At 34.1% G+C, this 14,849-nt stretch overlaps 1 protein-coding gene and 1 long non-coding RNA gene across 5 annotated transcripts in view; both read right to left on the reverse strand.

The window, feature by feature from the left end:
* Positions 1 to 14,849, reverse strand: part of LOC127873084 (uncharacterized) — a 344,149-nt gene that overhangs the window by 296,994 nt on the left and 32,306 nt on the right. The gene's annotated exons all lie outside the window — the stretch shown is intronic.
* On the reverse strand, positions 11,410 to 12,908 carry LOC127873092 (uncharacterized). Its single transcript, XR_008045957.1, has 3 exons — positions 12,754 to 12,908; positions 12,361 to 12,405; positions 11,410 to 12,145 (listed from the first exon to the last, which is right to left on the reverse strand). It is a non-coding gene; the product is annotated as an uncharacterized LOC127873092 (long non-coding RNA).

A 14,849-nucleotide genomic window follows, 5' to 3' on the forward strand; every position in this document is an offset into this window, starting at 1 on the left:
ATGTGCAAATTCATTAAAAATAATGAGTAAAATTTAAAAATTATACTTTAAAGTAATCATGATAATTTAGATCATTTTCAGAATATTTAATGATGATAATGATACAATTATATATTCCCTAAATGATGAAAATAAAACATGTAATGTTAATTTATGAAAAAACGTTTTAATTTTATCAATATCATGGTAATTACAACTAGATACAGGCAATAAGATCAGAAACGTGCATTAATTTCGTGCTCAAACCCATAGTCAGTGAGAAAACTACAGTGTAAAAAGACCACTTGATTGTGACAATTATGGCTGACCAAGCAAATGTTATCATTCAAAATAAAGAAAACTTCCATTTCAATATACATTTTATACCAATTATGACATTGGTCAACACAGAAAATAATTATAAGGTTGATTTTCCAAAAATTGACTGTTACAATTGGATACTGTTTTAAGCTTCACTCTACTTTGTCTGAAAATAAAAGTCCTAAATGATGTAATAGAAACATACATATTTAAAGGGGCCTTTTCACAGATTTTGGCATTTTTTTAACTTATTCATTAAATGCTTTATATTGATAAATGTAAACATTGGATCATAAAAGCTCCAGTAAAAAATCAAGAAAAAAATTAAAGAAAGGAAAAGAACATTGCCCGGAGCAGGTTTCGAACCAGTGACCCCTGGAGACCTGCCACAGTCCTGAAGTAAAAACGCTTTAGCCTACTGAGCTATTCCGCCGAGTACACATTCCTGACGTATTTTATACCTTATATAAGCAATCTTCGTAGTTTCACAAAATTTAACGACAAAAACAGAACTCTCCAATTTATTCAATCGTTTCGCGTTGCAACGCTTTATAATTTTTAGGTTTTAAAATCGTCAAAAGATGCATATAATGGCTATATTAGAGCATGGTTAATGTTCAGTATTACTGTTTCCTCACAAATATCATAACTAAAACGAAAACTTACGAATCTGAAACAACTTTTTTCAATTTTGTCAATTTACCAAAGCGTGAAAAGATCCCTTTAATTTTTAGTTTAACAAGGATATATATATACATACATATATTATAATATCTTTTTATCGATGGTCAATCAATTTAAGTTTAACTCATATATACATACACATTTTATACATGTGTATATTTGATTTTTTTCTATTGAAGCCAAATTAATATCCCATTAGATAGATAGATAATATCACAGCAGTATTCCTATTTTGTCTGCAAGTACTGCAGAAATCATGGATTATTATTTTACTGAGTCAGCCTTAATCTTAATATTGTAATTGTTAAAACAGATTAAGATGTGCATTATACAATTGAGGATGCATCAAGATTAAAAAATGGTACATGTATAAATTAATAAAGAATCAATAACAATCAGAAACTGTGCTTTTTTTTCAGTATTGTGTGAAAGGATTTGAAGTAATGGTGTGTTTTTGAAATATGATTTATGTGAATTTGAATAAATATATAAAATTTAGTGATTTTCTCAGACAAAAACTGTTAATTACATACTAAAGTATTCAGAATGTAGTATTGTAATATTCATTGGAATTTTTTAGTACAAAAAGCACTTTTCCCTTGCATTTGTATTTATAGTAATTGCATATTTTATAATTCTGACAGCATTTATAAACTGTGTTCATGCAAGCATGAACACGGTTTCATTTTTTGAGTATTTAAACAAGAGGGCCATGATGGCCCTGTATCACTCCACTGCTGAAAAAAAGCTGAAACAAATTTCTCTGCATGTGCAAATACTTAAATATAGGCCCTATTTAAGCACATGTACACTTTTGTGACCTTCTGGGCTGGGTCAAATTTAACCCCAGGGGCATAATTTGAGAAAACTTTGTAGAGGACTACTATATCTCACTACATACAAAATGTGGTAGCCCTAGGTCCTAGAGTTAAGGACAAGAATATTTTTAAAGTTTTCACAAAAAAAAGCAAGATATAAGCGTATATAATGTTAAATTTTGTGACATGCGGGTCAGGATCAAATTTGACCCAAAGGGCATAATTTGAACAAACTTGGTAGAGGACTAAAAGATGTTACTGCATACCAAATTTGGTAGCCATAGTCCAAATGGTTTTCGACAAGAAGATTTTTAAAGATTTCACAAAATAGGCGCTTTAAAAGCATTTATTCAATTTTGTGACCCCCCGGGGCAGGGTCAAAGTTGACCCAAGAGGCATTATTTGAACAAATTTGGTAGAGGTTTATTAGATGTCACTACATACCAAATTTGGTAGCCCTAGGCCCAATGGTTATGGACAACAAGATTTTTAAAGTTTTCACAAAATAGGCCCCATATAAGCGTATGTTCAGTTTTGTGACCCCGGGCAGGGTCAAATTTGACCCAAGGGGCATAATTTGAACAAACTTGGCAGATAACTATAACATGTCACTACGTACCAAATTTGGTAGCCCTATGCCTTATGGTTAAGGACAAGAAGAGTTTTAAAATTTTCACAAAATAGGCACTATATAAGCAAATAATTGATTTTGTGGCCCCCGGGGCAGGGTCAAATTTGAACCCTGGGGCATAATTTGAACAAACTAAGTAGAGGACTATACAATGTCACTACATACCAAATTGTGTAGCCCTAGGCCTAATGGTTATGGACAAGATTTTTTTTAAGTTATCACAAAATAGGCATAATATAAGCATATGTTCAATTTTGTGACCCATGGGGCAGGGTCAAATTTGACCCTAGGGATTAAATTTGAACAAATTTGGTGGAGGACTATTAGATGTCACTATATACCAAATTTGATAGCCCTTGGCCGGATTGTTAGTGACAAGAAATTTTTTGAAGTTTTCACAAAATAGGCCTTATATAAGCATATGTTCAATTTTGTGACCCTCGGGGCAGGGTCAAACTTGACCCCAGGGGCATAATTTGAACAAACTTGGTAGAGGACTATAAGATGCCACTACATACCAAATTTGGTAGCCCTAGTCCCAATGGTTATGGACGAGAAGATTTGTAAAGTTTTTACAAAATATACCCTATATAAGCATATGTTCAATTTTGTGACCCCCGGGGCAGGGTCAAATTTGACCCCAGGGGTATAATTTGAACAATTTGGTAGAGGACTATTAGATGTCTCTACATACCAAATTTGATAGCCCTAGGCCCAATGGTTATGGACGGGAGATTTTGAAAGTTTTCACAAAATATGCCTTATTTAAGCAAATTTTAAATTTTGTGACCCCCAGGGCAGAGTCAAATTTGACCCCAGGGGCATAATTTGAACAAATTTGAAAGAGGTACACCCCAGGAACATTCCTAAGAAATTTCATCAGAATTGGACCAGTAGTTTAGGAGAAGATGTTTAAAGGAAAAGTTTATGCATGGATGCACGATGGACACAGGACCTTTAGCCAGTGGAGCTAAAAATCAAATTAAACATTTAGTTTTGATTTAAAATCAGTTTTTATATGCAAGTGTTTATTTCACTTATAAATTAAAACAGCATATTATTCATTATTGAAAAGATTATTCCAAGCTTGATGTCATATTTCAACTTTGCATAGTGTAGTTAATTGAACATTGTATTGAACTGTATGGGCAGCTATATTTTTTAATTATTGTTGTATTATACAAAATGCATTATTTCTACCACAAGTAGACCATATAAGGCCTACTGCTACTAAATAGGCACTGGTATGAATTTGACACTGTTTTTGATGCTCATACAAAACTTAAATTATTACTACACTTTAGTATATTAAATATTTTCAAGTTTTTGTTCAACATTTTTTGCAAAAGAAAAGAGTGTCTTAATGCATTTGAAAATATACTTAAAACAAACTAAAAATGCATTTTAACATACTTTTTTCCTGGTAAAGTGTATTTGGGATGATAAAAAATACACTTGAAGAGTATTAATGCTGGAAAAATGCAGAAAAAAATACATTTGTTTCTGTTAGAAGTGTGTCTTGTCTGCATTTTTAAGTGTATTAAATGCACATCAAATGCAGATAAATACAATGCCAATACTGTTACATGTATTGTAATGGACATAAAATGCACTTGTTCTTGTAATTAAATGCTTTAGTGAATTGAAATAACCTTTTATAACGTTTTAACAATTAGTAATACCTTTTTATATAAATTTTCTTTTGAAATGTGACACTTAAATGATTTTTGCACCACTAGTAAGAGATATAATTTGTGCTCATAATGCTTTATCATTACACTACATAGTATCATTTGTTGTATGAAAATAACCCGTAAAATTCATGTGAAAGCTCAAGAGATCAATAGCAGCGTGCTATACCCTGCTCCTTTTTACATGACTTGATGGTATTTAGTCCCCAATTCTACATGGCTAAGGGAAAATTAATGTGCAGATTTGACAAATAAGTCTTAACTGGGATCCAATAGGCAGACTTTCATATTACTTGTATTTAATTTAAATCATGATCTGAATTGCTCTTTGGCAAATCTTTGTTGGTCACAGTATTCAACTGAATTTTGTTCACTTTGTAGTGATTATATTTTCTATATTTATCAGACAACATCTTTCTTCAAAAGTTTAACATGATTGCTTGGTTAATTTAGAAACAAGATCAATGCATCATAACATAAAATGAAAAAATGTGTTATAGTAAAAATGGCAGCAAAAAAGCACTAGATTATCTGCCTTAAATCTGAGACGATATGTTGATGTATTGGAATTTCTCATAAATAATGTGCTCCATAGTTGTATAATTGTATAGTGGCATGCATGAGTGGTGTCAATGTCACAATACCAATTAAAGCCTATAATTTACTAAAACAATTTGAAGTTTGATGTGAGTTTTTTTCAAGATCTGTTATATATAATTATATATACATGTATATATATATATTGGTGAAAAGTTAACATGCAATAAGTTTACTGTAATTAAGTGACAAATAGTTTTACTGATTTGGTTGGATGCATATATGCAGATATATCATGGTTTGTGCAGAGGACAGTAGCAAAAACAAGAGCTGTCTCTGTAGGATGACATACGCCCCCGATAAACGCTTTAATAGAAGTTATGAGCATTTTTCAAAACCTAAAAGCCGACCCTAAGTTCAAGGTCAAAGGGGTAAAAATGTGTGTGTGTATGGGAAGGCCTTGTCCATATACACATGCATACCAAATATGAATGTTACATCTGAAGCGACATAGAAGTTATGAGCATTTTTTCGAAACCTAAATGCAAAGTGTGACGGATAGACAGACGGACAGTGCGATCACTATATGCCCTCCTTTGGGGGCATAAAAATGTGTTTCACATTGTTTTGTTAAATTAGTAATGTAGTTAAAAGAACAGAATCATCAATTATAAAGTTATTGATTATAAAGTGTTGCTGGCATATTTGATGCATTCATCTAGCTATAAGAAGGTCCCTGTTTTATCCCCACTGGCACCGAGTGAGGGTTCTCAAAATCTTTAAACAATATGAATAACTACATATAGGGTCGAGAGCCTTGTTGATATGGGGGCTAAACACCAGAAATCAAAGCGACCCAGGTTAAAGACCGAGGCCAAATAAATAAACCAGAGGCCGCATGAGCCTGCTATACTCTGAACAAGTATTGTTTTTTCTCAGAAAACTGGCTTAAGTGTCTTACTAAGCTTTAGACTTTGAGTTTCAGTGCAATCAATCTAAAATAAATTGGTCAAATTAAATAATTTGTAAAAAATAAACATTCTGCACAAATTCAATTATTTACTTTACCTGTGTGCATGAATCATTTCAGTCTTGATGGTTAGTGAACTATGTCAAAAGCACCATATCTATGAAACACTTGTATTTTGAATAGTGCAATGTTCCACAGAAATGATGCTGATGATTATTCTACACGATGATGAATTATTAGATATATTTCTAAATTCCATTTCCACCAACAATTCGGTTATTCCACTACCAGTTCACATGCTTCGTACACAGTTGAAAATAACACTATTCCACTCAACAACCGTGACACATGTACTCAATTTTTAAACTTTTCACAATTAAAATTGTCTTCTACTGTTATTGTTGTTGTTGTACTTTTGAAAGTAGTTCGAAAGATGGCGACTATTAACCCAGAGATTGATTTATGAAATAAATCGTCTGCTGATCCAGAGTGTTTCGGGAACGTCTCTTTTCCATTGTCTGAAATGTCTCTTTTCCATTGTCTGCAAAAAGGCAGTGAAACACCAAATTACGCAACATTTTTTTTTATTCAGCAAAACAGTTCAACGCTAAATAGTTTGTGCATGATGTTCAAAAGATTTAAGTTACATTTAAAAGCGAATACGTTTGTTCGTAATATGTACGGTACCGACGGACTAATACATTTAAAACAAAAAGTCTATTTTTTTAGTTCTTTCCTTCTAGAAGTCTACAACGGCGTGAGAAAATAATATTTCAAATTGCATTCGTTAGCACACCTCATCCTTTACCACTAAAGATTATTTTAAAATCGAATTATTGTTCTTGACTATAAATAGTATATAGTCTTTACTAAAAGTCGAATATGGCCACAGTAAATAACACTGAAAATCGCACCATCTTTCATTTCTGAAAGTCGACTATGGCCACAGTAAATGGCTCTTAAAATGAGACCATCTTTCATTACTGCAAGTCGAATATGGCCACAGTAAATGACTCTTAAAATAACACCATCGTTCATTACTCAAAGTCGACTATGGCCACAGTAAATGACTCTTAAAATGACACCATCGTTCATTACTGCAAGTCGACTATGGCCACAGTAAATGACTCTTAAAATGACACCCATCGTTAATTACTACAAATCGACAATGACCACAGTAAATGACTCTTAAAATGACATCCATCGTTCATTACTACAAGTCGACTATGGCCACAGTAAATGACTCTTAAAATGACACCATCGTTCATTACTGCAAGTCGACTATGGCCACAGTAAATGACTCTTAAAATGACACCATCGTTTATTTCTAAAGGTTGACTATGGCCACAGTAAATGACTCTTAAAATGACACCATCGTTCATTACTAAAAATCGACTATGGCCACGGTAAATGACTCTTATAATAACACCATCGTTCATTACTGAAAGTCGACTATGGTCACAGTAAATGACTCTTAAAATAAGACCATCGTTCATTACTGCAAGTCGACTATGGCCAAAGTAAATGACTCTTAAAATGACACCATCGTTCATTACTTCAATTCGACTATGGCCACAGTAAATGACTCATAAAATGACACCACCGTTCATTACTGGCAGTCGACTATGGCCACAGTAAATGATTATTAAAATGTCACCACTGCTCATTACTGCAAGTCGACTATGGCCACAGTAAATGACTCTTAAAATGAAACCATCGTTCATTACTGCAAGTCGACTATGGCCACAGTAAATGACTCTTAAAATGACACCATCGTTCATTACTTCAATTCGACTATGGCCACAGTAAATGACTCTTAAAATGACACCACCGTTCATTACTGGCAGTCGACTGTGGCCACAGTAAATGACTCTTAAAATGTCACTACTGCTCATTACTGCAAGTCGACTATGGCCACAGTAAATGACTCTTAAAATGACACCATCGTTCATTACTGCAAGTCGACTATGGCCACAGTAAATGTCTCTTAAAATGACACCATCGTTCATTACTGAAAGTTGACTATGGCCACAGTATATGACACTTAAAATGAAATAATTGTTCATTACTGGAAGTCGACTATGGCCACAGTATATGATTCTTAAAATAAGACCATCGTTCATTACTGCAAGTCGACTATGGCCCCAGTAAATGACTCTTAAAATGACACCATCGTCCATTACTGCAAGTCGACTATGGCCACAGTAAATGACTCTTAAAATAAGACCATCATTCATTACTGCAAGTGGACTATAGCCACAGTAAATGACTCTTAAAATGACACCATCGTTCATTACTAAAGGTCGACTATGGCCACAGTAAATGACTCTTAAAATGACACCATCGTTCAGTACTAAAAGTCGACTATGGCCACAGTAAATGACTCTTAAAATAACAACATCGTTCATTACTGAAAGTCGACTATGGCCACAGTAAATGACTCTTAAAATGAGACCATCGTTCATTACTGCAAATCGACTATGGCCACAGTAAATGACTCTTCGAATGACACCCATCGTTCATTACTTCAATTCGACTATGGTCACAGTAAATGAATCTTAAAATGAAACCACCGTTCATAACTGGCAGTCGACTATGGCCACAGTAAATGACTCTTAAAATGTCACTACTGTTCATTACTGCAAGTCGACTATTGCCACAGTAAATGGCTCTTAAAATGACACCATCGTTCATAACTGCAAGTCGACTATGGCGACAGTAAATGACTCTTAAAATGAAACCACCGTTCATAACTGGAAGTCGACTATTGCCACAGTAAATGACTCTTAAAATAGAACCATCGTTCATTACTGCAAGTCGACTATGGTCACACTAAATGACTCTTAAAAAAACACCATCGTTCATTACTGGAAGTCGCATATGGCCACAGTCAATGAATCTTAAAATGGAACCATCGTTCATTTCTGCAAGTCGACTATGGCAACAGTTAATGACTCTTAAAATGACACCATCGTTCATTACTGGAGGTCAACTCTGGCCACAGTAAATGACTCTTAAAATAACACCATCGTTCATTACTCAAAGTCGACTATGGCCACAGTAAATGACTATTTAAATGACACCATCGTTCATTACTAAAAGTCGACTATGACCACAGTAAATGACTCTTAAAATGACACCCATCGTTTATTATTACAAGTCGACTATGGCCACAGTAAATGACTCTTAAAATGACGCCATCGTTCATTACTGAAAGTCGACTATGGCCACAGTAAATTACTCTTAAAATGACACCATCCTTCATTACTAAATGTCGACTATGGCCACAGTAAATGACTCTTAAAATGACACCATCGTTCATTACTGAAAATCGACTATAGCCACAGTAAATGACACTTAAAATGACACCATCGTTCATTACTGCAAGTCGACTATGGCCACAGTATATGACTCTTAAAATAAGACCATCATTCATTACTGCAAGTCGACTATGGCCACAGTAAATAACTCTTAAAATGAAACCACCGTTCATTACTAAAGGTCGACTATGGCCACAGTAAATGACTCTTAAAATGACACCATCGTTCAATACTAAAAGTCGACTATGGCCACAGTAAATGACTATTAAAATAAAACCATCGTCCATTACTGCAAGTCGACTATGGCCACAGTAAATGACTCTTAAAATGACACCATCGTTCATTACTGCAAGTCGACTATTGCCACAGTAAATTACTCTTAAAATGGAACCATCGTTCATTACTGCAAGTCGACTATGGCAACAGTTAATGACTCTTAAAATGACACCATCGTTCATTACTGCAAGTCGACTATGACCACAGTAAATGACTTTTAAAATAACATCATCGTTCATTACTGAAAGTCGACTATGGCAACAGTAAATAACTCTTAAAATGAAACCACCGTTCATTACTAAAGGTCGACTATGGCCACAGTAAATGACTCTTAAAATGACACCATCGTTCAATACTAAAAGTCGACTATGGCCACAGTAAATGACTATTAAAATAAAACCATCGTTCATTACTGCAAGTCGAATATGGCCACAGTAAATGACTCTTAAAATGACACCATCGTTCATTACTGCAAGTCGACTATTGCCAAAGTAAATGACTCTTAAAATGGAACCATCGTTCATTACTGAAAGTCGACTATGGCCACAGTAAATGACTCTTAAAATGACACCATCGTTCATTACTGCAAGTCGACTATGACCACAGTAAATGACTTTTAAAATAACACCATCGTTCATTACTAAAGGTCGACTGTGGCCACAGTAAATGACTCTTAAAATGACACCATCGTTCAATACTAAAAGGCGACTATGGCCACAGTAAATGACTCTTAAATTGACACCATCGTTCCATACTAAAAGTCGATTATGGCCACAGTAAATGACTCTTAAAATAACACCATCGTTCATTACTGAAAGTCGGCTATGGCCACAGTAAATGACTCTTAAAATGACACCATCGTTTTTTACTGAAAGTCGACTATGGCCACAGTAAATTAATCTTAAAATGGAACCATCGTTCATTACTGCAAGTCGACTATGGCAACAGTTAATGACTCTTAAAATGACACCATCGTTCATTACTGGAGGTCAACTATGGCCACAGTAAATGACTCTTAAAATAACACCATCGTTCTTTACTGAAAGTCGACTATGGCCACAGTAAATGACTATTAAAATGACACCATCGTTCATTACTAAAAGTCGACTGTGGCCACAGTAAATGACTCTTAAAATGACACCCATCGTTTATTATTACAAGTCGACTATGGCCACAGTAAATGCCTCCTAAAATTACGACATCGTTCATTACTGAAAGTCGACTATGGCCACAGTAAAAGACTCTTAAAATGACACCATCCTTCATTACTTAATGTCGACTATGGCCACAGTAAATGACTCTTAAAATGACACCATAGTTCATTACTGAAAGTCGACTATGGCCACAGTAAATAACCCCAATTATCTATGTTTAAGCATTAATACGAAAATGTGAATGAGATTTTGTATAAAGACAAAGGCGCTCTTATGCCATCATAAGCATTAATACAAAATTGTGAACGAGTTTTAGGCAAACCACATAGGCGCTCTTATCCGCCATATAGCCATTAATACGGAAATATGAACGAGATTTAGTCAATATACATAGGCGCTCTTTTCCCTTGATAAGCATTAATACGGAAATATGAACGACATTTTGTTAAAACAAAAAGTCTCTTTTTTCATCCATATAGGCAATAAATACGGAAATTAGAACGAGATTTAATGAAAAGACAAACGCGCTCTTATCCCATTATAAGCATTTATTCAATAGACATAGTCGCTCTTATTCGCCATAAGCCATAACTACTGAAATATGAACGAGATTTAGTCAAAAGACATAGGCGCTCTTATCAACCATATAGCCATAAATATAATACAATGTAAGAGTACTATATTTTACACTTGTATGTATAATGAATATTCCTGATTCACGTATGAGTTTGAGCGCTCATTAACCTGTTTAACCTGCCCAGTAGTTAACATTGACCGTTCCAAAGCGGTGACACCGGCTTTATTGTACTCTTTTTGTATTTTGTTTCGTTTTGTGCCGTTCTGTTTTGGCAATTCATCACCTGCCATGAATAAAGGACCACGTACGTATGTATAATACAGGGTAAGATCTTTGATCCCAAAAGGTACATGGTGCTGCTAGAAAGAAGCACGGGGGCGATTCGGAACAGAAACTGACATATTCATATAATATCCAGGTATTTTATTAATCAAATATAAACAAATTGTCATTAAGAAACAAATTACCTATGGAAAAACGTATGATTGCGTCACTATACACACGCACATACGTTTGCAAATGTTTTGCTAAGATTTGCAGTAGATTTACGCTTGTTGCAAGAAAGATATTTATTTTTGCATGCATTTATTATTGCATGTAGAATACGCATTTAATCCGAATGCGCCAACTCTTGTAAGTAGACAAAATGACACCTCCATTATGATGGCTTTTTACCCTTCTAAGACAGTGAAGGAATATTATTTTGGCGATGTCCGGAGGTGTTTATCAATAATTATTTATTAAATTTCATTAAACTTAATATGAATGTGTTCAATCATACTGCGGTGCACGCGTTATTAATTTATTGCCCCTTAATAGATTGAAATTCAGGAAGGTTGTACGTCCGGAGCTATTTCACAGTACCTATTTCACGAAACTTAAAACAAATATACATCAGCATTCGCCGATATTGTTTCTGTGTGGTTCTCCGTCCTTCCACTTTCAATGTCCGGAGCTGTGTGACAGTATCTATTGCATGAAAGTCTATAAAACTTAAATGTCATCATACTGCAGTGGTGCACACTTAAGTTCTGTCCGGATCGATAACTCAACAGTTAACAGTAAACCGGTGTCTGTAATGCAACGATCCCACTTTTGTCCTTACACATCTTCCGACCGTACGGTGTTGTCAGCCATGTTGAACTTTTCTGCAGGATGTTAGCGTCTTTGTGTTCACCAGGCTTTACCTTTGAAATAGATTGCAACAAAATCCAATCTGGTACGACATATTGACTAGGATTCTCACACAGTTTTTGAGTACCATGAAAGTTGTGACATTCGCTACAAGAAAACTTGCTTTTTAACATGAATATACATCTACTATCCAGAAAAATTTCTTACATGAAATTTCATGAGCACCTACAATTTCATCTGTAAAATTTATGTTCCGTGTTTTACTTACGTCTATCTGCTAGGGCGCTTGATCAATATTCTTTTATGCTCGAGCCTGCATTAAAAAACCCAAAATATTTGTGAAAATGAACTAAAAACACATCAAGTTACATAACAAGTCAAACTTTTAAAGTGTCAAAGGCTACGAAGACACTTATAAGTAATTGTTTTATTTCGATGATACGATAAACTTTTACTAATCATAAATTGCCTGTGACTAGTAATTGTATTAATGGCTTGGTTATGCTAAAACACGTTACAGATATCTCTTTAAACCATTTTGTAAAACGTAAATCCGAATGAAATTTCTATGACATTTATACGAAAAGAAAAACCTAATATGACTGCTATATTTTTTTACAAAACTGATCATTGTAGTATTAATGATATGGACAATACATACGGTGAGTTGTTGCCAGGCTATATGCTGTGAAAATACTTTTGGCCACCGTTCGTTGCAGAGCCTCTGTGGCCTCTTTATAACTACATCCAGTCGCGTGCAGTTTTATGATATGAAACAAACGATTATGAGAATATTTAACAAATTTTACATACATGTACTGTAAAATATTTTCTGTACGAATATGTAGTTTACTTTGACACCAAAGAAGAAAATAATTATTGTATGACATTCGAAACCGATATACTTTTTTCAATTAATTATATAACTTTAAATTTTTGCCTTTATTATTTATATTGTTCGGACTCGCCTTTAAAAAAAACGCGTAAAAAATAAAACGGGATTCTATGTCTATTGACAGTCTAACAGGCATGTTATATGGAGATATTGTACATTTTAAGAATTTGTTCTTCCCATTAACATTTAAAATATTTACATTTGATGAATTAAATTTACACAAACACAGCGCAAGTTTATACTTTCGTGAATAAAATGTGGTTGTGCACAAAATGAACAAAATGTTACGCACTCTTATAAATAAAATCATGTTTTGAAAACGTATATATTATTGTAAGATAATACTTGTTACAAAAAATAATCAAAGACCATACTCTTTACCTCTTGCATGATCACTGAACACGCTTCCTTGACGAGGACGGATTCTGTATACGATGAAACTAGTCTATAATTTAATATAGAAATGGTATTGGTTGTAATTTTTATAAGTTTAAGTTTAGTTTTTAACAAATGTTGATGGCAGTCTCGATCGAGCACGACCTTAGATGTACATCTTTCCACATACTAATTTTAACCTTTACAAATATCGGTCATATGCAATATTATGTTTATTTTTCACTTTCTAAATCCATTGTAAACGGCCCAATGATTATGTTATGGCTGACTGGAATAGTTCATGAACAAAATCAATACTCAATAAAAAAAATATAATACGAAATACCTTTTGTTCTTCTTGTAAGCTGATTTCAGCTTTTCGTTAGCTACGAGCTTTACTAAAGGGTGGTTCCTGTAAATGTCGTCATTATTGACAGTTTAAGTAAGCAATCAATTTCCCATGTTTTGTGAAATTTGTATGAAATCAAAGAAAGGGAAAGTTTTACATTGTGTATGGTACCGTTTGTCAGGAGAAATTGTGAATAAGCGAATAACACATATTTTTTCTTTACAATCGAACCTCGACTTTTATCGTTGATTGATTCAAAATACTTCGGCTCTTATCCTAAATATAAAGTGGTTATATAAATAAGGGAACACAGATAGCTTTCAATATAATTGGTATTTTGAATGCCAAGCGCTTATGCAATATACAGTTGCCATTGCTAGGCATTGTACTGTACTAAGTGCCTGTTCGTAATGCAACCGGATCATTGCGATACTTTGGTCTTTACGAATTTCTCATATAGAGTTTATCTATTTCGTTCGGAGCTCATAGAATTCGAAGTAGCTATTGACTTTGGGCAAGTAACAGACGCATCAAGACCAATTCCACAACACCGTCACACATAGGTTTCGGTGGCAAGACCGAGTTCGAATACTACGCCGTTTACAAAGCTTTTCTGCTGTTAAAGTCAGTTTTTGTAAGCATTAACGCACATTTTGAATAAGCTTAGTATATCAGTGCATTGAATTTAATTGCAGAAAAGCTACCTTATTTATGACAATTACAACTTACCCGTTTTCTGAAAAGGTATCTTGGATGTTTTTCTCCACGACAGTCAGTGCCTGAATTACATGAGGAAAAAACTGATAAAAAAGAACCAAATGATTATAGCATGTACACTGTTTCAAGAGTATGACAATACGTTAATGAAATTGTGCATTAATATTTGAATATGATAATCAATAGGCATGCAACGGAGAGTAATGTATGAATTAATACCTCTAACGTGAAAACGCAAAATCCATATCCGATGGAACTTTTTGGTGCCGCGTCTACGTTTGTAATAAATTTGCAATGGTTAAGCAACCACAAAACGTCACTGAAATATATATAAAAAAAGATCGGAATGAAATGGCGATAGAACTTCGACCAAATTCCTATGAACTTATGTGATCCAATGAAGAGTAAAATATATATGACT

This window comes from Dreissena polymorpha, chromosome 3 (assembly GCF_020536995.1).
Source record: "Dreissena polymorpha isolate Duluth1 chromosome 3, UMN_Dpol_1.0, whole genome shotgun sequence".
Lineage (NCBI taxonomy): Eukaryota > Metazoa > Mollusca > Bivalvia > Myida > Dreissenidae > Dreissena > Dreissena polymorpha.